This window comes from Tachyglossus aculeatus, chromosome 4 (assembly GCF_015852505.1).
Source record: "Tachyglossus aculeatus isolate mTacAcu1 chromosome 4, mTacAcu1.pri, whole genome shotgun sequence".
NCBI lineage: Eukaryota > Metazoa > Chordata > Mammalia > Monotremata > Tachyglossidae > Tachyglossus > Tachyglossus aculeatus.
Genome location: NC_052069.1, coordinates 125,964,457 through 125,988,935, shown reverse-complemented (window position 1 = coordinate 125,988,935; position 24,479 = coordinate 125,964,457). Strand labels below are relative to the sequence as shown.

Sequence of the window (24,479 nt, the reverse complement as noted above, 5' to 3'; positions counted from 1 at the left end):
GATAATCTGGGCAGCAGCATGAAGTATGGATTGAAGTGGAGAGAGACACGAGGATGGGAGATCAGAGAGAAGGCTGATGCAGTAGTCCAGACGGGATAGGATGAGAGCTTGAATGAGCAGGGTAGCGGTTGGGATGGAGAGGAAAGGGTGGATCTTGGCAATGTTGTGGAGCTGAGACCGGCAGGTTTTGGTGACGGCTTGGATGTGAGGGGTGAATGAGAGAGCGGAGTCGAGGATGACACCAAGTTTGCGGGCTTGTGAGACAGGAAGGATGGTAGTGCCGTCAACAGAGATGGGAAAGTCAGGCAGACGGCAAGGTTTGGGAGGGAAGACAAGGAGTTCAGACTGACATGTTGAGCTTTCTCTCCCCATCCCCCCCGCCCTACTTCCTTCCCCTCCCCACAACACCTGTATATATGTTTGTACAAATTTATTACTCTATTTTACTTGTACATATTTACTATTCTATTTTATTAATGATGTGCATCTAGCTTTACTTCTATTTATTCTGATGACTTGACACCTTCTCACATGTTTTGTTTTGTTGTCTGTCTCCCCCTTCTAGACTGTGAGCCCGGTTTTGGGTAGGGACCATCTCTATGTTGCCAACTTGTACTTCCCAAGCGCTTAGCACAGTGCTCTGCACACTGTGCACACAGCTCTGCTCAATAAATACAATTGAATGAATGAATGAATGAAAAGGGGAAGGATCGATTACGGTCTGGAATAGGCTTCCACGCCCATTTCCTAGCTGGGAGTGGTTCCAGCTAGACAGGGAAGGGGAGTGTTTTGGGGTAGTGGAGGCTTCTGAGGGGTAGATTTAGGAGAAGGGAAGGAGTGGGTGGCTGAGTCGATTATGATTCCATTTTGGAAAGAGGAAATTCAAGAGGGTAAACCACATAAATGTTCCTATCCAGACCATGGCAGGAAAAGGATTTCCTAACCAGCAGCAATCCCCAACTCCCATATTCAGCAGACAGTTGACACAGATAGGGTACAGTTAAAACAGGCTGCCATTGAGAGGAGCTCCTTGATCGTCATCAGCATTACTTAGTGAGCACCCCCGAGTGTAGAGTGCTATACCGTACGGGTCATGCAGACATGGAGGGAATTCGGCAGACAAGGCAAAAATTTTTCAATATTCTTGTCAACACATCTTCTATTGTTAAAGATGAGGCTCTGAAAACAAAAGAAAACTACCTGTATGTCAAAGATGTGGCACCAGTGACAATTTTTGTGGCAGGCAACAGTTTTTACATATTCTCTTAAAACATACCTTCTATTTTTAAAGATGAGGCTTTCCAAATAAAAGAAGACTATTCGGTTAGAAGGGGCGGGGGGTTTCTCCTCCTGGGTTAGGAGGTGGTTTGTTCACCTCAGAAGACGTTCTGAGGGGGCCTAGGAGACGTCCTAGGTGTTCTTTCCGGGTTGAGCGGAAAGGGGGTTCAGGTTGTTGGAACTATGGGCGCGAGTCTCTCTAAGACTAGTTGGTGCCTGGCTAAAGTTCTCCAATCATGGGATGAGGGTGACTTGCCTGTAACTAAAGGAATGTCTAAAAAACAACTTGTAGGGTGTCACAAGGCCTGGCCTAAGTTCCGGGACCAACAGGGTTATTCTTTCTGGCCCGAGGGAGGGTCTTTTGATCCTCAAACTCTTCGCAAACTCTGGGAGGTTTTATCTTGTTCTCGGTCTGATGAAATGTGCTATTGGTATTGTTGGGCTGAAGTTAGTAAGAATCAGTCCTCTCAGACTGAAGTAGCAACATTGTCACCTGTGGCAGAAAAGGCTGCGTTGCCTTCAGTCCCGAGTCTGCAGTCCCACTCAGCGGACCTGATAGGTACCCCAGTTCCTATCCCCCCCCTGCTTATTTACCTCCGGTACCACTTCTAGCCCCTGTTCGTGAGAACTACCAGCAGATCCCAGGGGCAGGCGGGAACATCGTAGTAGCCGGAATAAGGGCTCATGTCCCTTTCAAGCCCCAAACCCTTATAACCTGGCAGCAGAATACTCCACCCTTTCAAAAAAATCCTCAGGAAGTGTATCGAAGGGTCCTGGGAATTTTTAGAACCCATTTTCCTACTTGGGCGGATGTAGAAGAGCTGCTTGAATTGTTTTTCACTTCTGATGAGCGCTCCTGTCTCAGAGCCTTGACTGTAAAGTTAGAGAACAATGGTCAGCCTCCTGTGGCTTGGCCAACAATTGAGCCTAATTGGAATTTAAATGTGGAAGCAGATTGGAGTCGCCTTAATCTGGCGCGGCAGACTCTCCTGGCAGCCATCCAAGAATTGGGCCGTAAACCCCCTAATTGGGACTCCTTCCATGGGATGATCCAGAGGGAAGGGGCAACCTCCGATGACTTTTTCACTCGACTTAGCGAGGGAGCAGAGACGCTTGTACAGTTGAATCTGAATAATGAAAGAGACGCTAGAGCCCTAGCTACTGCCTTTGTGAAACAGGGGAGGTTCGCCAATTATTTTGATAAGTATATTCCCGGGTGGGCAGCAAAACCTCTGTCAGAGCTGCGAGAGATTGCGCGTCATATACAAAATATGAAACCCACTAATGCTGCAAAGGTCCTGCTTATGGGCAACTCCTACTCCCTGGGGCGTTGCTTTCATTGTCAACAAGAGGGTCATTTTAAGAGAGATTGTCCTAAATTGCGTGGAAATAAGCGGGGTAGATACCCACGGGTTTTTCCCCCAGGTTGCCCGAACAGTACTAGACCCAATCAGGGTCTAGCCCCGAGGAATGGACCTCGTATGCCCCCAACCCAAAACACAGGTCCCAACTTTGGCCCCTTTGGACCTTGGGACCCAGAGGGACCCCAATGACTCTCAGTTCCCCTCTCATTTCCCCCAAATATGCGATCCCCTGGGCATGAGTATCCCGATGTGCATTCCCTACTGGCTGGATGCTCCCTGGGGATTGATTTCCCCGATCTGAGCCTCTATGATGAACCGCGGGTAAAGCCATATGGCATGGCTCCCGTGGTGACTGATGACCGGCTCGTCACCCGTTCCCCTGAGTCGTTCTGTGAATTGCCCATTAATACAGAGTCCTATAAATTGCTAGTTGATACGGGTGCAACCTATTCAGCGCTCCCTTCCTTTCCTCCTGGAGCCCGAGGAAAGGAAAGGATAAGTATAGTAGGGGTAGGTGGGAAAGTTCAAACTGTTTCTAGAACACAGCCCCTACAGTGCTGGTTACAGGGGATTTACATTCACCACCCGTTCCTAATCATTCCTTCCACTCCATCTCCTTTAATGGGACGAGATCTATTATGCCGTTTGAATGTGACTTTGGTTTGTGATCCGGAAGGAATTGCCTTGACTCTCAGGATCCTGAGCCACCCGCTGTCCCAGCTTTACGGCTGCGTCAAACTTCTACCTGATGGGCCTCGGTCCTGTGAGATTTTGTCTGGTTTCTTATTTGTGTGTCTTGCCGCTGGTTTGGTTTCTTTGCTGTGCTGTGTTTTTCAGCTCTTGAAGGCCTGCCTCTGATGTGCTTCATCTACCCTGATGCTTCTGCAACCCCTGACTATACCCCTGTTCAAGGCTGAGATCATGGACATGCACCGTGGTCTGGATGCTGTGTTTCACTGAGGAGGGAGATTGTTGTGTGTGTTGTGTGTGTAAAGCTATGCCTGTATTTTTTTGTCGTTTCCTTGTCCTATGCTTTAGGCGCCGGCTTTGCGGAAGAACTTTGTTATCCCGAGGAGGGTCGTGTGTGATCCTCCTGGTGGCCATGGGCCTCGGAAGGATCAAAGGGGGGATTGTTGTCCACTAGCAGACTTGACATGACTGACTCCATTTTGTGTATGCTGACAATAACACTCCATTTTGTGCAGGCCGTGAGAACAACTTCTTTTTTTGTATTTTATGCAAGGCTCAGCAACAGATGTCTTCAAGGCCAGTAACACCTATCTAGGCAAGGCCATAGGGCAGATAACAACAACCGGCACAAGGCAGTGAAAACAGAGAATAATTAGAATTTATAGCATCCTGTCGGTCCTAATTGGATTCCTGAAATTCCCAGGTGCTCCGCTCCCATGTTGCTGTAACTCAATAAAAGACACAGTGAGAATGGGATCGGGGCCGCTTGTCACTCGTACCTCTCCAGGGAAGTGAACGGGCAAGTAGCCACTTTCCTTCTTTACTGCTTTATCTGAACTCACGTCTCCGAGTCATTTTTCCTATCTGCGTCACCACCCTGGGTACAAGAACCCTGCGGCCGATTTACACCGATTAACCTATTTTGCACCCTACTTGTCGATAACAGGGCCCAATAGTAAACACTGAGATGAGTAAGCACAGAGTGGACATGCACATTTTGTTGTTGATTTTTTTAAATGGTATTTGTTAAGCCCTTACTATGTGCTAGGCACTGTTCTAAACACTGGGGTAAATACAAACTAATCAGATTGGATACAGTCCATGTCCTACGTAGGGCTCACAGTCTTCATCCCTGTTTGAAAGTTGAGGTAACAGGCATAGAGAACTGAACTAATTTGCCCCAGGTCACACAGCAGGTAAGTGGCAGACCTGGGATTAGAATCCAGGTCCTTCTGACTCCGAGACCCGTGCTCTAACCACTAAGCCACAGAAGGAGGAGGAGCTGGGGTTGGGGGAAGTTTGATGCATCCTGAATGGGGCACTAGTGGAACAGTACATGCCGGTGGATTTCAGAGAGGAGCTCTTCTGTCCTTCAGGTGTTGAGACAAACTGTCCAGTTCACAGACTGCATGGTGGAGTTGGAGCTGAGACTATCCTGCCTGGGGCAATTGTGTGCGCCCAGGAGTGGACTTGGTTCCCACATGGTGCAAGTCTTCCCGCGAGGCCAAAGTGCAGGCCTGGGCAGCAGGTTTGCCAGTCAGCCAGTCTGTCCCCAGCAGCACTGTCAGCTCCCGCACAAATTACCATGTTGACACTAATCTGAATCTTATGAGGTCCATTGGAGTTTAATGACAGGGCCAGGATCAGAGAACAGGACAGTACTGTCATTTTTATAATAACAATAATAGTAATGGCATTTGTTAAGCGTGTACTATGTGCATAGCACTGTTCTGAGCGCTGGGGTGGATACAAGGTGATCAGGTTGTCCCACATGGGGGTCAGTCATAATCCCCAATTTACAGATGAGATAACTGAGGCACAGAGAAGTTAAGTGACTTGCCCAAATTCACACAGTTGACAAGTGGTGGAGCCAGGATTAGAACCCATGACCTCTGACTCCCAAGCTCATGCTCTTCCCACTGATCCACACTGCTTCTCAGCATTATCTGTGGCCACACCTCAAGATTAATTTATGGGCCATTGGGACCCAGTGAATTCCCCTTTTGCTCCATCAGATCAACCCAAAGATGGAAAAAAACCCCTCTGATTAGAAGTACACTTTTCAGTTTCATCATGGAAGAAAGCATTTTTCCTATTACCCCTTGATTACCATACCCAGTGCTTAGAACAGTGCTTTGCACACAGTAAGCACTTAACAAATGCTATCATTATTATATCAGCCTTCTTGCTTACCCCTGTCAGCTACTGTCTCTCCCCGCCTCCAGTCCTTACTTCACTCTGCTGCCTGGATCATTTTTCTACAGAACCATTCAGTCCCTGTTTCCCCACTCCTCAAGAACCACTGGTGGCTGCATATCCACCCCTGCATCAAACCGAAACTCCTTACCATCAGCTTTAAAGCTCTTAATCACCTTGGCCACTCCTTCCTTACCTTGCTACTCTCCCACAACAACCCAGCTCACATACCTAGCTCCTCTAATGCCAACATAATAGTAATAATGATGGTATTTGTTAAGCACTTACTATGTGCCAAGAATTGTTCTAAGCACTGGGGCAGTGCTTAGAACTACCAACCTACTTGCTGTATCTCAATCTCCCCTTCAAAGCTCTACTGAAAGCTCACCTCCTCCAGGAGGCCTTCCTAGAATAAGTCCCCCTTTCTCCTCTGCTCCCCCTCCACTCCTCATCGTCCCAACTTGCTCTTCCCCCATCCCTGCCCCACATCACTTATGTATATATGTACATATTTATAATTATAATTGATTTTATTAATGATGTACATATATCTATAACTATTCATAACGATGCTACTGATGCCTGTTTGCTTGTTTGCTTGTTTTGATGTCTGTCTCCTCCCTTCTAGACTGTGAGCCCACTGTGGGCAGAGATTGTCTCTGCTGCTGAATTGTACTTCCCAAGCACTTAGTACAGTGCTTTGCACATAGTATGTGCTCAGTAAATACGAATGAATGAATGAATCTCACCTATCTCACTACCAACGGCTCACCACATCCTGCCCCTGGCCTGGAATACCTTCCCTCTTCATATCTGACAGACAGTAACTCTCTCCACTTTCAAAGCCTTAATGGAAGACAAATCTCCAAGGCCACGGGCAGCCAGAGGGACGTTTGAAAACTCTGTGTGTGTGTGTGTGTGTGTGTGTGTGTGTGCGTGTGTGTGTGTGTGTCGGGGGGCGAAATCCGGGGGGCTCTTCGAGAACGGGAGGGTGAGTCAGAAAACAAAAACAAAAAACAATCCCCCAGAAGGAGGGGGGAACCAGGGGCTGGCTGGCGGGTCAGCCACTGAAAGGGCACGGGTTTGGGAGTGGGTTCTAATCCCTCCTCCACCATTTGTCTCCTATGTGACCTTGGGCATGTCACAACTTCTCTGTGCCTCAGTTCCCTCATCTGTAAAATGGGGTTGAAGACCGTGAGCCCCACCTGGGACAACCTGATTACCTTGTATCTACTCCAGCGCTTAGAACAGTGCTTGGCACATACTTAGCGCTTAACAAATACCATCATTATTATTATTATTCCCGGGATTCAGGGCACTTCGGGGTTCGCGGATTAGGCATCCAGCCCAGGGCAGAAATTCCCCTCAAATTACAGCCGCAACCGCCCCTTCCCACCCGACGTTTCCACCTCGTTAAACTCCACTTGGCACTTCGTTCCGCTTCGCTTTGCACCTCGTTAAGATGCGCTCTGCTTAACGACATTGTTCTGCCGTGTGACGCGGGGTAAGCCACTTCACTTCTCTGGGCCTCAGTTACCTCATCTGTAAAATGGGGAGTCATTCATTCCATCGTATTTACTGAGCGCTTACTGTGCGCAGAGCACTGTACTAAGCGCTTGGGAAGTACAAGTTGGCGTCTGGATGTCTGCCCGCCATCTAAAACTCAACATGTCCAAGACTGAACTCCTCATTTTCCCTCCCAAACCCTGCCCTCTCCCTGACTTTCCCATCTCTGTTGACGGCACTACCACCCTTCCCGTCTCACAAGCCCGCAACCTTGGTGTCATCCTCGACTCCGGTCTCTCGTTCACCCCTCACATCCAAGCCGTCACCAAAACCTGCCGGTCTCAGCTCCGCAGCATTGCCAAGATCCGCCCTTTCCTCTCCATCCAAACCGCTACCCTGCACGTTCAGTCTCTCATCCTATCCCGACTGGACTACTGCATCAGCCTCCTCTCTGATCTCCCACCCTCCTGTCTCTCCCCACTTCAATCCATACTTCACGCTGCTTCCCGGATTGTCTTTGTCCAGAAACGCTCTGGGCATGTTACTCCCCTCCTCAAAAATCTCCAGTGGCTACCAATCAACCTACGCATCAGGCAGAAACTCCTCACTTTCGGCTTCAAGGCTCTCCATCACCTCGCTCCCTCCTACCTCACCTCCCTTCTTTCCTTCTACAGCCCAGCCCGCACCCTCCGCTCCTCTGCCGCTAACCTCCTCACCGTGCCTTGTTCTTGCCTGTCCCGCCATCGACCCCTGGCCCACATCCTCCCCTTGGCCTGGAATGCCCTCCCTCCCCACATCCCCCAAGCTAGCTCTCTTCCTTCCTTCAAAGTCCTACTGAGAGCTCACCTCCTCCAGGAGGCCTTCCTAGACTGATCCCGCTCCTTCCTCTCTCCATCCTCCCCCTCCCCATCCCCCTGCCTTACCTCCTTCCCCTACCCACAGCACCTGTATATATGTTTGTACGTATTTATTACTCTATTTTATTTGTACATATTTATTCTATTTATTTTATTTTGTTAATATGATTTGTTTTGTTCTCTGTCTCCCCCTTCTAAACTGTGAGCCCGCCGTTGGGTAGGAACCGTCTCTATATGTTGCCAACTTGTACTTCCCAAGCACTTAGTACACTGCTCTGCACACAGTAAGCGCTCAATAAATACGATTGAATGAATAAAAAGTTGGCAACATATAGAGACGGTCCCTACCCAACAACGGGCTCACAGTCTAGAAGGGGGAGACGGACAACAAAACAAAACATATTAACAAAATAAAATAAATAGAATAGTAAATACGGACAAGTAAAAGAGAGAAATAAATCTGTACAAACATATGCACAGGTGCTGTGCGGAGGGGAAGGAGGGGGCTCAGTCTGGGAAGGCCTCCTGGAGGAGGTGAGCTCTCAGTAGAGATTGAGACTGTGAGCCCCACATGGGACAGGGACTGTGTAGAATCCAATTTGCTTGTATCTACCCCAGCGCTTAGTACAATGCCTGGCACATAGTAAGCACTTAAATACCGAAACTATTATCATTATTATTATTATTATTATTATTATTATGTGTACATCTTCCCCGACTAAGCTCTCACTTCCTCTTTTCCCACTCCTTTCTGCATCACTCTTGCACTTGGATTTGCTCCCTTTTTTCACCTTTCCAGCCTCACAGCATTTACATGATCATCATCATCATCAATCATATTTATTGAGCGCTTACTGTGTGCAGAGCACTGTACTAAGCACTTGGGAAGTACAAATTGGCAACATATAGAAACAGTCCCTACCCAACAGTGGGCTCACAGTCTAAAAGGGGGAGACAGAGAACCAAACCAAACATACTAACAAAATAAAATAAATAGAATAGATATGTAAAAGTAAAATAAATAAATAAAGAGTAATAAATATGTACAAAAATGTACAAATATGTACATGATGATGATGATGGTGGTGGTGGTATTTGTTAAGCGCTTACTATGTTGCAAACACTGTTTTGCTGGGGTAGATAAGATTATCAGGTTGTCCCCTGTGGGGTTCACAATCTCAATTCTCATTTTCCAGATAAGGTAACTGAGGCACAAAGAAGTTAAGTGACTTGCCCAAAGTCACACAGCATACAAATGACGGAGCCTGAATTAGAACTCACGACCTCAGACTCCTAATCCTGGGCTCTTGTCACTAAACCACACTGCTTACATACATATCCATAATTTTAAAGTTAATATTAATGTCTGCTTCCCCCTCTACAGTATTAGCTTGTTTTGGGCAGGGAATGTATCTATCAACTCTGTTATATTCAAAGCACTTAGGAAAGTGCTCGACACACAATAACTGCTAAGGAAAAACAACTGATTGATTGGAGGGTGAACTCTGACAGAGTCCCTTTCCCGAATCCTCTCCCTCAGCTACCCAGACAGATAAGAGATTATTACTTCATCAAGAGATGAGGAGAATGAGTTGGGAGGCTTGGACCAATTAAGAGAGGAAAAGTGCAGTTTTGTTACCAGTAGGTAAACCGATGCGCATTACATCTGCAGTCTGGTTTTTAAGTCATCAAAGGTATTTATGGAGTGCTTACTGTGGAAAGAACAATGTACTAAGCACTTGGAAGAGTACAATACAAAATCGTTCTGTCCACAAGGAGCTTCCTGACTAGAAGGGGAGACAGACATTAAAATACATTTCAGATGAATACATACACAAGTGCTGTGAGGTTTGGGGGGTAGGAGGATTTCAAAGTGCTTAAGGGGTACAGACCCAAGAGCATAGGTGGTGTGAAAGGGAGAGCTTAGATAGGGAAATGAATCCCTAGTCTGGGAGATGTGAATTTAGTAGGGCTTTCAAGATGGGGAGAGAAGTGGGTTAGAGGATATGAAGTGGGAGGGAGTTCCAGGACAGAGGGAAGAAGTGGGCAAGGGGTCAGTGGTGCAAAGAGGAGTGAAACATGTTGGTTTGGTTGTAGAAGGATATCAGCAAGGTAAGGTAGAAATGGAAGAGCAATTAAGTGCTTTAATGGCAAGAAGTTTCTGTTTGAGACAGATAACTATGGGCAATCATTGGAGGTTTTTGACAAGGGAGAGATCGGGGAGAAGACTGATACCAAAATCAAGTCTGGATAATAATAATAATAATAATGATGGCATTTGATAAGTGCTTACTATGTGCAAAGCACTGTTCTAAGCGCTGGGGAGGATACAAGGTGATCAGGTTGTCCCATGTGGGGCTCACATCTTATTCCCCATTGTACAGATGAGGGAACTGAGGCCCAGAGAAGTTAAGTAACTTGCCCAAAGTCACACAGCTGACAATTGGTAGAGCCGGGATTTGAACCCATGACCTCTGACTCCAAAGCCCATGCTCTTTCCACTGAGCCACACTACTTCTCATGGATATAAGTGCTTGGATCATGTGATAGGATTTTGGTTGGAAAGGAAAGAGTGAATTCTAGAGATCGATCCATCAATCACTCAGTTGTATTTATTGAGCACTTACTATGTGCAAAGCAATGTACTAAGTGCTTGGGAGAGTACAATACAACCTAGTTGGTTGACATGTTCCTTGCCCAAAAGAAGCTTAAAAATCAAAAGAGGGAGAAAGACATTCAAATGAACTATAGGTATGTTCATAAGTGCTGTGGTGCCAGGGATTGGGTGAACTTTCAAGTGCTTCAAGGATTCAGAACCAAGTGCAAGGGCAACACAGAAGGGAGAGGGAGTAGGGGAAAATAGAGCTTAATCCAGGAAGGCATCTCGGAGAAAATGTGATTTTAACAAGGTTTTGAAGGTGGAGAGAGTAGCAGTCAGTCAGGTAAGATGGGTAAGGGAGTTCTAGGCCAGAGGAAGGATGTGGGCAAAGGGTTGGCCACGAGATAGGTGAGATTGATCAGGTTGGTGTTAAAAGAGCAAAGTGTGCAAACTAGATTGCAGTAGGAAGTCAGTGAGGTAAGATAGGAGGGTATGAGCTGGCCTATTGCTTTAAAGCACATGGTAAAAAGTTTCTGTTTGATGTGGGGAAGGCTGAACAAGCACTGAAGGTTCTTGAGGACTGAGGAGGCATAGGGTGGTTTTTTTTGGTTTTTTGTTTTTTTTAGAACAATCATTCGGGCAGCACAGCGAAGAATGGACTGGAGTGGGGAGACCCAGGAATAAGGGAGAACAGTGAGGAGGTTGGCGCAGAAGTAAAATCAGGATGTAAGTGCTTGGATCAGTGTAGTAGCAGTTTTTATGGAGAGAAATGGGTGTTTATGATATTATGAAGGTAGAACCAATAGGATTTGGTAGCATTCAATGTGAGTGTTCAATTGGAGAGATGAGTTGAGGTAATGGCAAGATTATGGGCTTAGACAAGGGGAACGGTGGTAGCATCTATGGGAATGAGAAAATCTGGGGAAAGACAGAATCTTGCCAACAAAACCCTGTCCTCCCCATAACTTTCCCATCATTGTAGACAGTACCACCATCCTCCCTGTCTCTCAAGCCCATAACCTTGGCATTATCTTCAACTCATCTCTTATTCAATCCACATATTCAATGTCTCCAATCAATCAATCAATCAATCAATCGTATTTATTGAGCGCTTACTATGTGCAGAGCACTGTACTAAGTGCTTGGGAAGTACATATTGGCATCACATAGAGACAGTCCCTACCCAACAGTGGGCTCACAGTCTAAAAGGGGGAGACAGAGAACAGAACCAAACATACCAACAAAATAAAATAAGTAGGATAGAAATGTACAAGTAAAATAAATAAATAAATAAATAAATAGAGTAATAAATATGTACAACCATATATACATATATACAGGTGCTGTGGGGAAGGGAAGGAGGGAAGATGGGGGGATGGAGAGGGGGACGAGGGGGAGAGGAAAGAAGGGGCTCAGTCTGGGAAGGCCTCCAAATCCTGTTGGTTCAACTTTTCATTCAGTCTTATTTATCAAGCACTTAATGTGTGCAGAACACTGCTTAAGTGTTTGGGAGAGTATAATACAGCAACAGACACATTCCCTGCCCACAACAAACTTACAGTCCAGAAGAACAAACTTACAGTCCAGACGGGGGGAGACAGACATCAATTCAAAAAAATAAAATTACAGGTATGTGCATAAGTGCTATGGGGCTGGGAAGGGAGAAGAACCAAGGGAGTAAGTCAGGAGGAGGTGGGAGAAGAGAAAAGAAAGGGCTTATTCCAGGAAGACCTCCTGGAGGAAATATGTCTTCATTAGGGCTTCGAAGAGGGGGAAGTAGTTGTCTCTCAAAGTTGAGGAGGGAGGGAGTTTCAGACCAGATGCAAGACATGGGCTAGGGGTAGGTGACGAGATAGGCATGAACCTTCCACAATGAGAACCTTGACAACATCACTAAAATCCACACTTTTCTTTCCATCCAAAGTACTATCACATTAATCCAAGCACTTATCCCCTCTTGATTACTGCATCAGCCTCCTTGCTGACTTCCCTGCCTCCTGTTTTTCCCCATTCCAGTCCATACTTCTCTGCTCTGCAGATCATTCTTCTACAAAACTATTCAGTCCATGTTTCCCCACTTCTCAAGAGCCTCCAATGGTTGCCCACCACCTCCGCAAAAAGAAACTCCTTACCAAAGCCATTAAAGGACTCAGTGACCTTCCTACTTCCTTTCCTACTTTACTTCACTGCTTTCCTACTACATCTCAGCCTGTATGCTTCACTCCTTTATCATCAACCTACTTCGATCTTGTCTCTATCAATTGTATTTATTGAGCGCTTACTGTGGGCAGAGCACTGTACTAAGCACTTGGGAAGTATAAGTTGGCAACATATAGAGATGGTCCCTACCCAAAGGCGGGCTCACAGTCTAGAAGGGGGAGACAGAGAACAAAACAAAACATATTAACAAAATAAATAGATATGTACAAGTAAAATAAATAGAGTAATAAATATGTACAAACATATATACATATATACAGGTGCTGTGGGGAAAGGAAGGAGGTAAGGCGGAGGGATGGAGAGGGGAACGAGGGGGAGAGGAAGGTGGGGGCTCAGTCTGGGAAGGCCTCATGGAGGAGGGGAGCTCTCAGTAGGGCCTTGAAGGGAGGAAGAGAGCTAGCTTGGCAGATGTGGGGAGGGAGGGCATTCCAGGCCAGGGGGAGGACGTGGGCCGGGGGTCGACGGCAGGGCTCTCTCCACAGACCTCTCACCCACACCTGCCTCCCTCTTCCTATCTGATAGCAATTACTCTTCCTACCTTCAAAGCTTTATATAAAGCATATCTCCTCCAGGAGGCCTTCCCTGATTAAGCCCTCGTTTCCTCTTCTCCCACTCCCTTCTTTATCACCCTTGCACTTGCTCCCTTTCTTCACCCCTCGCTATAGCACTTACCCACATATCCATAATTTATTTAAATTAATATCTGTCTTCCCCTCTTGACTGTAAGCTCACTGTGGGCAGGGAATGTGTCTACCGATTCTGTTTAATCGTACTCTCCCAAGTGTTCAGTACAGTGTTCTGCATGAAGTGAATGCTCAATAAATAGGATTGAAATGCGAGACTGGAGAGAAGAAAGGTCAGGGCTGGAGAGTTAGATTTGAGAATTGACCATGTGAGTCATGGATACTGGGTGTCTGAGGTTTGTTGGTCACCTTCCTTGGCTGGTTTCCCGTATCCTGTTCTTACAGGTAACAGGTGTCCATCCCTGGGACAGTTGAGGTCTGTGTCATAACTACACCCCATCCTCTCTTACTCACAGTTTCTATATGGGTGTGAGGCCAAGGCGAGTGTTCTCTTCAGCAGACTGGTGTAGTGGATACAGCATGGCCTGGAATGCAGAGGATGATGGTTCTAATCCCAGCTCTGCCACTTGTCTGCTGTGTGACCTTGGCCAAGTCACTTTTGTCTATTCCTCAATTACCTCCTCTGTAAGATGGGGATTAAGATTGTGAGCCCCACGTGGGACAAAGGACTATGTCCACCCTGATTTGCTTGTATCCATCCCAGTGCTTAGTACAGTGCCTGGCACATAGAGAGCACTTAAATACCGTAATTATTTATTATTATTATTATTACATACCTTTCTTGGCTGGCTTGGCCAGAGTTGATGTCAAGATGTTCCTTCCTCCATGCCCTCTGCCTCCAGCTGGGCCACTGTTGTTCAATATTGTCTTATGGGGGACATTGAGATCAGGTCAGTGAGGGCTTGGGGGCAGTTTCAAGTTGAACTTGAATCACCAGTTTCCTTTTTGAATGTGTTGGCTTCAATTCAAATATATTTACCCATTCAATGTAGAGATTTATTCAGGTTTTATTCCCTAAAGCAAACACAGTGCCCTGTGATCTATGCAATGATAACAGCACCTTATAGTCCATAAAATCAACTCTTTCTCCCAGCCTCCCATCTTTTGCCTCTCTGGGCCACATTTCATACTGCTGCCCAGATCATTATTCTAAAATGTCATTCTGCACTGATCTCCCTATTCCACACACACTTCCAATGGTTCATTTTGAGCTGCGGTATTTAAGTGCTTACCGTGTACCAAGTGCTGTACCAAGTGCTGGGGTAGATACAAGATGGTCAAATTGGATGGAGTCCCTGGTCAAAATCCATTCCTCTCCATATAAAGCAAAACTCCTGACCTTTGACCTTTAAGCACTCGTTCTCATTTCTCATCCTTACCCACCTAGTACTAAATCCCCAACTCACTCTCTTCATTCCTCTTAAACTTCCTGGGCCCTGCTATTGGCTCCCCTTGCTCCGACCTTCCTTCCCTTCTGCAAATCTTTCCCCTTCACATCTGTCCCACCACAACTCTCCCCATTTTCAAAGTCCTTCAGAAATCACATCTGAATTCATATTTGATAAGCAACCTAGCCTAGGGGAAAGGCCACCCTCCCGAGAGTCAGAAGGTCTGTGTTCTAGGTCTGAGAGTCGAAAGACCCGAGTTTTAACCCCAGCTCCGCCTCTTGCCTGCTATGTGACTGGGGTCAGTCACTTCTCTGTGCCTGTTTCCTTATCTGTATTATGCGGATTAAATACTTGGTCTCCCTCCTCCTTCCAGTGTGAGCCCAGTGGGGTAGAGACTGTGTCCAATCTGCTTATATTGTATCTACCCCAGTTCTTGGCACCTAGTAAGCACTTAAATACCACAATTATGATTATTATACCTCCTCCAGGACATCTTCTGCTTCATATTACCCTATGTCCCCAACCGCCACTGGAGCGTTTCCAGGAGCCATCCAGGAGTCCCAATTCCCTACCTCCCACCCATAGCCCTGTGTGTGTAAATATCTTTATTCTCTATTCTTCTCTCCTACCTGTAATTTATTTCAGTGCTTGCCCTGCATGATTATAAAGTTCTTGATATAGGGATTAAGCCCAGTAGGTCTATTGAACTTTTCCAAGCACTTAGAACAGTTTCTTTTGTAAAACAATAGATAATAATAATGATTATGGTATTTGTTAAGCACTTACTATATGCCACACACTGGGATAGATGCAAGATAATCAGGCTCCCCCAGGACAGGTATTGAATCCCCATCTTGCAGATGAGGAATCTGAGGTCCAGAGAAGATAATTGACTTGTCCAAGGTCACACAGCAGGTAAGTGGCAATAGTGGAATTAGAACCCAGGTCCTCTGACTTCCATGCCTATTCTCATTCCACTAGGCCGTGCTGCTTCCCCAATGCTAAAAAAATTCTATTGATTGATCCTATAAGCTAAAAATCCTTTTATACAGAATGACAATCTCCATATCATTCCCCTGAGTTGTCATGGAAAGGGCAGGGATCATCTCTTTTAATCCTTTTACCAGTCCCTCAAACAATGCCACATCCCAGCAGGAGTATAGAAGAGTGGTCTGCTGCCCCTCACTACCACTGGCCCCTTCTCTCTCCTCCCAAGCTCCAGTCCTCTGTCACCTCCCCCCACTCAGAAACATTCCCTGTGGGTTTGGCCTTTGACCTCCCACCATAATACAGTTTTGGTTTGGGGCTCTATGGTTCATGAAGCTTGGCACGCCATTATTTGTTACTGTATGCTGGAATTTTGTATGCTGAAGTATACCAGGCTATAGTCCCTCCACTCAAGTATGTCAAAATACATCTAAGAAAGGAAAAGGGGAGTGCTTAAACCAAGGAAAACTTGATTTCCATACTGTGAAGTCCGAGAATGCTATAACAAATCCCTGAATTAAAGTGAAAACACACTTGATATGCAAGAGTGGTTCAAGAAGAGCTCTATAAGAGGAATGGCTCTATATGCAAGACTGCAAACAATGTGGATCCCTCTACTACCCATTCATGAAAATTATCTTACAGGTAGCTTAATTGTCCAATGCCAGTCTGTCAGCCATCGGAAGAGGGAAACAATCAGAATTCTTTTGTATTCTAAATGTCTGAGCTATAAATGTTCACAGTTGCAGTTGCATAATCAGTCACAAGAGTTGATACAGAGGAGTCAGTCTATCATCAGCATGATTGACTTGCCTCCCGTCCGGGGACGCTCTGGACCTTATAAATCCAGGAACTGAGTTGCCATCGCACATTATCCCTTCAAGCCTCCCTGGAAGTCAGACTGAGCAGAGACTAAAGGGAGAATGAGAGCCAAGGTGCTGTCTGGTCTCCTGGTTCTCTTTGGGGTGTCCCAGCTAGAGGCAGAGATTCCCAAGCAAATACAAAACTTCAATCATAAGAAGGTAATGGTCTCTCTCTGGTCTTTATTCCATGCTGCTTCTCAGATGGAAGGGTGGATAGAGCACGGGCTTGGGAGTCAGAAAGTCATGGGTTCTAATCCCAACTCTGCCACTTGTCTGCTGTGTGACCTTGGACAAGTGTGAGCCCACTGTTGGGTAGGGACTGTCTCCATATGTTGCCAACTTGTACTTCCCAAGCGCTTAGTACAGTGCTCTGCACACAGTAAGCGCTCAATAAATACGATTGATGATGATGTCACTTCTCTGGGCTGCAGTTCCTTCATCTGTAAAATGGGGATTGAGATGAACCCTACGTGGGACAGGGACTGTTCAACCCAATTTGCTGTTATCAACCCTAGTGATTAGGACAGTGCCTGGCGCATAGTAAGCGCTTGACAAATACCATTTCTCTGTGCCTCAGTTCTCTTATCTGTAAAATGGGGATTGAAACTGTGAACTCCATGTGGGACAAGGACTGTGTCCAACCTGATTTGCTTGAACCCCCCATAGTACTTAGTACAGTGCCTAGCATATAGTAAATACTTAACAAGTATCAGAATTATTATTATCCTCATGATCCCAGCTATCTTGGGGGCAGATGGCACTAACAGCAGTGTGAAGAACAGATTCCTTTGATTTGTCTTAACCCTGTACTTTCAGGCTTAGTAGATGCCCTGCTCCCCTCTGTCATCCCAGACTCTTTGGTCTCAGGTCTGGTACTGAGCATTGTGAGAAACAACAATTCTCTATTCACCCTGGCACCTTGCTTCAAGGTTCTGTGTCAATTCTGTCCTCTCTTAGTCTGCCCCCTTTCCTAACTTGTTCAAGAGTCTTAACCCAATTGGTATCTCAATAATAATGATAATAATAATAATGATAATAGCATTTGTTGAGCACCATGTGCCCGGCCTTGGGGTGGATACAAGCAAATCAGGTTGGACACAGACCCTGCCCCACATGGGGCTTACAGTATCAATCCCCATTTTACACATGAGGTAACAGACAGAGAAGTAAAGTGACTTGCCCAAGATCACATAGCGGACAAGTGGCAGAGATGAGATTAGAACCCATGACTTTGTCTCCCAGGCCTGTGCTCTATCAACTATGCCATGCTGCTGCTTAACTCACACAGAGTTCTCCCTCCCCCGATCACCTTGGTCATCCTTCTCTGACCCTTCTCCAGTCCCATTTGGTCATTCCGGCAATGCAGTAATCACAACCGTGCACAGAGTTCCCTATGTCAGACACCCCCTTGCTGACATGGTCAAAATCAGAAAAGCGGAATGCGATGTTAGCAATTCAATCTGTTTCCTTCTCCAGTTTGAAGGGAATTGGTATATTTTGGGTGTTGCAACTGACTCTGCAAAATATCTGTAGACAATAAACCAGAGAATAATAGGAGCCGCCATCCCAAAGTTCTATGAGAAAGGCCACAACCTTGATTTACTGTATGCTTTTGATAGGTAAGTGAAGCATTCCATTTTCTACAACTTCCCCATAGAGCCAGTGACTGGTTGTGCCGTGTACTCCATAGAAACCCCTTGGCCAGTGATAAGTTCAGCTCTCGAGCATGGTGTTGGATTTGTAATTGGAGGATGGGGGCCCTCCCTGAGAGTCCCTCTGAAGCCCGCTTTCCCACTTCCCTTTGGATGAGGGTGACCTGTGTGGTGACAAAAACAGTCAGGCCCTGAGGCAGGTGACCCAGGGAGGAAGGCCAAGGTGACACAGGTGGGGAAAGGCTATCATTTCTCTCAGCCAGAGCTGCTGAAAAACAAGACAAGAGACTTGGTTCCGCTTCGGGTGTAGTGGCAGGCCTGGGGGCCAGAAAGTGGTGATAGCAGTGAAGGGACACCATGGTGTGTGCGATGAGTTCCTGCACTGCCCAGCTCCCTTCCCTTTTCAATCGGGTTCTGGTCAGGACCTCTCTTCTTCTCTTTAATCTTGTACTTCCTCCTGCCTTCAGGACATCTCTACTCAGATATCCTGCCATCATCTCAAACTCAACGTGTCCAAAACTGTACTTCCCAAACTCTCCTCCCCACTACTTTCCCCTCACTTTAGACAACACCACTATCCTTCACAAGCCCGCAACCTTGGCATTACCCTCAACTTAACTCTCTCATTCAGCCTGCACTTTCAGTCAGACACTAAATCTTGTCCATTCTACCTCCACAACATCTTCAGAGTTTTCTCCTTTCTCTCCACTTAAACTCCTACCACACTGGTTCAAGCACCTGTCATTTTCCACCAACTCTATATCAGCCTCCTCACTTACTGCCCAGCTTCCAGCCTCTCCAGGACATTTTTCACTCTGCTGCCTGGGTCTCCCCACAAATTATTCTGTGCTCATCTTCCCACTCCCCAAGTGCCTCCAATGGTTGCCCATCCATCTCCGCCTTAACAAAAAGCTCCTCACCATCAATCAGTGGATATTTATTGAGTTTACTTCATTCATTTAATCATATTTACTGAGCGCATACTGTGTGCAGAGCACTGTACTAAGCGATTGGGGAGTACAAGTTGGCAGCATATAGAGACGGTCCCTACCCAACAACGGGCTTACAGTCTAGAAGGGGGAAACAGACAACAAAACAAGTGGACAGGTTGTCAAGTCATCAGAACAAATAGAATTAAAGCTATATGCATATCATTAACAAAATAAATAGAATAGTAAATATGTACAAGTAAAATAGAGTAGTAAATCTGTACAAACATTTATACAGGTGCTGTGGGGAGGGGAAGGAGGTAGGGCAGGGGGGATGGGGAGGAGGAGAGGAAACAGGGGGCTCAGTCTGGGAAGGCCTATGCAGAGGATTGTACTAAGCAGGTGGGAGAGTGTGATACAGAGTTGGTAGACATGTTCCCTGCCCACAGTGAGCTTCCAAAATAGAGGGGGAGCAAGACATTAATTTAATTATGAATATTGTTTAAATGCACTGAGTGCTCTCCCTCTTACTTATCCTCACTCCTTTGCAATTACAGTCCATTATGCACACTTTGCTCCTCTAGCAGCGTGGCTCAATGGAAAGAGCACGGGCTTTGGAGTCAGAGGTCATGGGTTCGAATCCCGGCTCCGCTACATATCTGCTGTGTGACCTTGGGCAAGTCACTTAACTTCTCAGAGCCTCAGTTACCTCATCTGTAAAATGGGGATGATGACTGTGAGCCCCACGCGGGACAACCTGATCACCTTGTATCCCCCCAGCGCTTACAGCAGTGCTTTTAGACTGTGAGCCCACTGTTGGGTAGGGACTGTCTCTGTATGTTGCCAACTTGTACTTCCCAAGCGCTTAGTACAGTGCTCTGCACACAGTAAGCGCTCAATAAATACGATTGATTGATTGAGTTGCACATAGTAAGCGCTTAACAAATGTCATTATTATTATTATTATTATTATTATTATTATTAATACTGTCCTTTATTCACACCTCACTCGTCAGCAACCCCTTGCTCATGCACTCACTCTTGCCTGGAACTCTCTCTCCCTCCATATCTGACAGACCAGGACTCTTCCCAACTTCAAAGTCCCACTTAAATCATATCTCCTCCGAGAGGCCTTCCCAGAGGTAGCTCTCATTGCCCCCCACCCACTGCCCCTCTGATGTGCTTAGTACCACCCCCAAAGCACTTAGCTCTCCCCCCACAATCTCTGACCCCAAAATTTACATATGCATATCTTAGTCATTCATTCATTCGTATTTATTGAGCGCTTACTGTGTGCAAAGCACTGTACTAAGCTTTTGGGTCACCACTTACCCATAGGTCAATTTAAAAACTGTCTCCCCCTTTAGGCTGTAACCTCCTTGACAACAAAGACCGTGTCTGCTAACTGTATTGTATACTCCCAAGTGTTTGGTACAGTGCTCTATACTAAGAGCAGTGGGGCTTAGTGAAAAGGGCCCAGGCTTGGGAGTCAGAGGTTGTGAGTTGTAATCCCAACTCTGCCACTTGTCAGCTGTGTGACTTTGGCCAAGTCACTTAACTTCTCTATGCCTCAGTTACCCTATCTGCAAAATGGGGATTAAGACTGTGAGCCCCACCTGGGACAATCTGATAACCTTGTATCTATCCCAGCACTTAGACCAGTGCTTGGCACAAAGGAAGCGCTTAACAAATACCACTATTATTAATAAGAAATAATTGATTGATTGATCCACTGGAATGATTCAACCACCCTCATCATCCCAGTCAGTATCTAGCAGATAGGCTCTCTGGGCAGTTGATGTGACACTGACCCTGGCCACTGACCTTCACTGCTTGGGAAATGTCCCAGGTTCCATATGATCTCTCGCTACCAGGCTGGTCAGTCAAGGAACTGTGGCATTTCTTGCAGACGGGTCCATCAGATGTCTGTTTGTCACTGGCTCACACCTGCCAGAGTTGAATGGGACCCACTGGGGCTTGGAAAAATGTGAAATGGGGTGAGGAATTTTCTGCCCTACCTGCCTGGGGAGGCCAGTCCCTCTAATGGCTCAGTGTGGCTGCCTGCTAATAATAATAATGGTATTTGTTAAGTGCTTACTATATAATAATAATAATAATGGCATTTGTTAACCGCTTACTATGTGCAAAGCACTGTTCTAAATATGCCAAGTACTGTTCTAAGTGCTGGGGTAGACACAAGGTAATCAGGTTGTCTCACATGTCTTAATACCCATTATACAGATGAGTTTACCTAGGCATAGAGAAGTTAAGTGGTTTGCCCGAGGTCACACAGCAGACAAGTGGTGCAGCAGAATTAGAACCCATGTCCTCTGATTCTGAAGCCCACACTGCTGTGGCTCCTGGGTGAGATAGCAAGCCCCTGTGATGGCAGGGGCAGCACCCTTACTCACAGGACAAGATGGAATTTTAATGCAAATCACCAAAGGCCCTGCAGCTGCCCAAACCAGCTGACAAGTGGGCCCCATAGAGTTGTTGGAGAGACATCCGCTGTGTCTTCCCTGTGCCCCCTGCTCCAAATCCTCATCCTGATCCCTAATTGCTAGCCAGAGCTGCAGGCAGGGACCACATGTCATTCAGGCCCCTTCCCTGGCATGGTTATCTCACGAGTGTCCTATTTCTTTCCTAGGGAGGAAGGTTGTGAGAAAAAGAAAGTCACCTTGGAGAAGGAGAGGGCGAAAAGGATTTTCAGGAATGAAGGTACGCACGACAGGGTCCAGGCCTTAAGTAGCCAGGAGGAAGGGTGTGCTGTCTGAGACCTTAAAAATGGACCCTGGGACACAAGGGCCACTCTCTCCTGCGGGTGGGAGGTGGACCTGGAAGTTTCTGCTGGCTGCACCACATCTGTCTATTTGGGACCCACTGTCTATAGGAGCCAAGAAGGCCCTGCCTCCAGGGATCAGAGAGAGGTCAGAGCTGTCCTTTCCACATCTCTTTCCCCTGGGAACGCAGCACTCTGCCACTCAATCAAGTGCTGGGTTCTTGTCCACTCTGAAGAATGAGAAAGGAAGAAAAAGTGAACACCCTGAAAAGAACAAGAAAGGCTAAATGGAAACCGGGGTGGTCAAAATTGGCTAGCCCCAACCCAGAATATGGAAAGCCGACCATTATTCATTCATTCAGTCATATTTATTGTGTGCAGAGCACTGTACTAAGCACTTGGGAAGTACAAGTCGGCAGCATGTAGAGGCAGGCTCACAATCTAGAAGGGGGAATAATGATGGTATTAAGCACTTACTATGTGCAAAGCACTGTTCTAAGCGCTGGAGGGGGATACAAGGTGATCAGGTTGTCCCATGTGGGGCTCACAGTCTTCGTCCCCATTTGACAGATAAGGTAACTGAGGTCCAGAGAAGTGAAGTAACTTGCCCAAAGTCACACAGCTGACAAGTGGCGGAGCTGGGATTAGAATCCACAACCTCTTACTCCCAAGCCCGGGCTCTTTCCACTGAGCCACACTGCTTCTCTTGCCGTTAACTTTTCATTAACTCTTGCCGACCCTCTCCCCAAAGGAAAACTCACTGTCTCAAGGAGCCAGGCACTGTCCTGATGGCTCTAGGGGGAGTAAAGTCCATCGTTGGGGGAGGATTAAGGACCCGGAGAGGTTGGTGGTAGCAGGGGAGGAGAGGGGGAAAGTGTTGGCTGGAAGATGACCTCCTAAGTGTTGGCTGAAAGACGACCTCCTATGTGTTGGTGGACACCCTGCCAACCTGAGCCCACCCATCGCCAAGAAATCCAGAGCACAGGGCTGGAAGTCAGAGGTTCAAGGGTTCTAATCCTGTTTCTATTTTGGACATGTTAAGTTTGAGATGTTGGCAGGACATCCAAGTAGAGATTTCCTGAAGAGAGAAGGAAAACTGAGGCTGAAAGAAAGAGAGAGCTCAAGGCCGGAGACGTAGGTTTCAGAATCATCTGCATAGAGATGATGGTTGAAGCTATCGGAATGAATGAATTCTCCAAGGGAGTGGGTGTAGATAGAGACTAGAAGGGGACCCAGAACTGAACTCTGAGAGACACCCACAGTTCAGGGATGGAAGGCAGAGAAGGAGCCCACGAAACAGAGTGAAAATGAGCAGCCAGAGAAATAGAAGGACAACCAGGAGAGGACAGTGTCAGTGAAGCCGAGGTTGGATAATGTTTCCAGAAGAAGGGGGTGGTCGACAATGCTGAGAGGTGAAGGAAGCTTAGGATGGAATAGAGACCATTCGCTTTGGCAAGAAGGAGATCATGGTGACCTTTGAGAGTAGTTTCGGTTGAAATGAAGTCGGCAGAAGCCAGATTAGAGGGGGTCGAGGAGGGGAAGTGGAGGCAGCAGTTGTAGACAACACACTCCAAGGGTTTAGCGAGGAATGGCAGAAAGGAGGGCGATAACTGGAAGAAATCATGGGGTCAAAGCAGGGTTTTTGTGGGGGATAAGGGAGAGAGCAGCATGTTTGAAAGCAGTGGGGAAGAAGCCACTGGGGAGGGAACAGTTGAAGATGGTGGTTAGGGAGGGAAGAAGGAAGGGGACAGGTGTTTTGATCATGTGCAAAGGTATGGGGTCAGTAGAGAACTCATGAAGTGGGTCAAAGCATGGTCCTGTAGTCCTCTATGTCTACCAAGGGCAGAGAGAAAAAAAAAGGAAACAGATTAGAATAGTCCAAGAAGAGGACTCTTGTCTGTCAGGTAATGAACCATTCGAACAGATCAGATGGAGCTCTCCTTCCTAGACACCTTTGAGAAAATCACAGGTAAGGCTTTGCCTTGGCTAATCGGGTCATTCCCTGCTTGGAGATGCCAGGTGGCACCAACGGACTGTGGCTCTATTTGCTGACTGTGGCTAATTCTTTTCTTTGGCAGATCTTGGAATAAAAGATTACCGAGTGTTATATACGGATTATATGGAATATGCTATAGTTTACCTCCTTGAAGAACGGGAGGGAGTAGAAAGTTCCTATTTGATGTTGTATGGTATGTTGAAGATGGTTATTAACTGGTTGTGTTGGGTGAAGAGAAGCCAGGCCCAAGACCTAGAGAACCAACTGCTCTGACCTTGGGCAAGTCACTTAACTACTGCGTGCGTCAGTTACCTCATTTGTAAAATGGGGATTAAGAGTATGAGCCCTGTGTGGGGCAGGGACTGTATCCAACCTGATTAACTAGTATATACTCCAATGTTTAGAACAGCGCTTAGCACTTGGTAGGCACTTAACAAGTACCATAATTATTACTATTATTAACTCTGAGCAAGTACTGCTCACTTGGGGAGACTTGAAGCCCTGATGACCCTTGAGAGTGCTGATTAAAAAAGGACTTAAACTATCCTGTAAATAATAATAATAATAATAATACTTGTGGTATTTGTTAAG

The 24,479-nt window shown here is 46.5% G+C and overlaps 1 long non-coding RNA gene across 1 annotated transcript; it reads right to left on the bottom strand.

Annotated features, from left to right (window-relative positions):
• Positions 1-1,092: 1,092 nt before the first annotated feature.
• On the bottom strand, positions 1,093-14,810 carry LOC119926710. The gene is made up of 3 exons (XR_005450362.1): positions 14,527-14,810; positions 14,071-14,161; positions 1,093-1,179 (listed from the first exon to the last, which is right to left on the bottom strand). It is a non-coding gene; the product is annotated as an uncharacterized LOC119926710 (long non-coding RNA).
• Positions 14,811-24,479: the final 9,669 nt, after the last annotated feature.